This window comes from Marmota flaviventris, chromosome 8, assembly GCF_047511675.1.
Source record: "Marmota flaviventris isolate mMarFla1 chromosome 8, mMarFla1.hap1, whole genome shotgun sequence".
NCBI classification, from domain to species: Eukaryota; Metazoa; Chordata; class Mammalia; order Rodentia; family Sciuridae; genus Marmota; species Marmota flaviventris.
In genome coordinates, this window is record NC_092505.1 from 42909112 (window position 1) to 42910047 (window position 936).

At 39.4% G+C, this 936-nt stretch overlaps 1 non-coding gene across 1 annotated transcript; it reads right to left on the reverse strand.

Annotated features, from left to right (window-relative positions):
- Positions 1–596: 596 nt before the first annotated feature.
- LOC139706797 (U6 spliceosomal RNA) lies at positions 597–703 on the reverse strand. The gene has a single exon (XR_011708444.1). It is a non-coding gene; the product is annotated as a U6 spliceosomal RNA (small nuclear RNA).
- Positions 704–936: the final 233 nt, after the last annotated feature.

Consider the following 936-nt stretch of genomic DNA (forward strand, 5'->3'; position numbering starts at 1 on the left):
GGGAATAGCTGGGTCAAATGGTGGCTCCATTCCCAGCTTTCCAAGAAATCTCCATACTGCTTTCCAAATTGGCTGCACCAATTTGCAGTCCCACCAGCAATGTACAAGTGTACCCTTTTCCCCACATCCTCGCCAGCACTTGTTGTTGTTTGACTTCATAATGGCTGCCAATCTAACTGGAGTGAGATGGTATCTTAGGGTGGTTTTGATTTGCATTTCTCTGACTGCTAGAGATGGTGAGCATTTTTTCATGTACTTGTTGATTGATTGTATGTCCTCCTCTGAGAAGTGTCTGTTCAGGTCCTTGGCCCATTTGTTGATTGGGTTGTTTGTTCTCTTATTGTCTAATTTTTTGAGTTCTTTGTATACTCTGGATATTAGGGCTCTATCTGAAGTGTGAGGAGTGAAGATTTGTTCCCAGGATGTAGGCTCTCTATTTACCTCTCTTATTGTTTCTTTTGCTGAGAAAAAACTTTTTAGTTTGAGTAAGTCCCATTTGTTGATTCTAGTTATTAACTTTTGTGCTATGGGTGTCCTATTGAGGAATTTGGAGCCCGACCCCACAGTATGTAGATCGTAGCCAACTTTTTCTTCTAAAAAATATGGAACGCTTCACGAATTTGCGTGTCATCCTTGCGCAGGGGCCATGCTAATCTTCTCTGTATCGTTCCAATTTTAGTATATGTGCTGCCGAAGCGAGCACTCAAAACATATCTTAAAGACCTTAAAAAGACAAAAATAGCCTCTTCTGTTTACCTGTATAATTGTTATTTGTGTTTCTTTTTTCACTTTATCCCTGATGCTCAAGTTTCCTTCCAGTATGATTTTCTGTCTGAAGGACCAATGATTATTTTAGCTAACAACTCTGGTGGCTCTTAGCTTTGCTTTGTATGAAGATATATTTATTTTTCCTTCCTTTCTGAAGAACATTTTGCT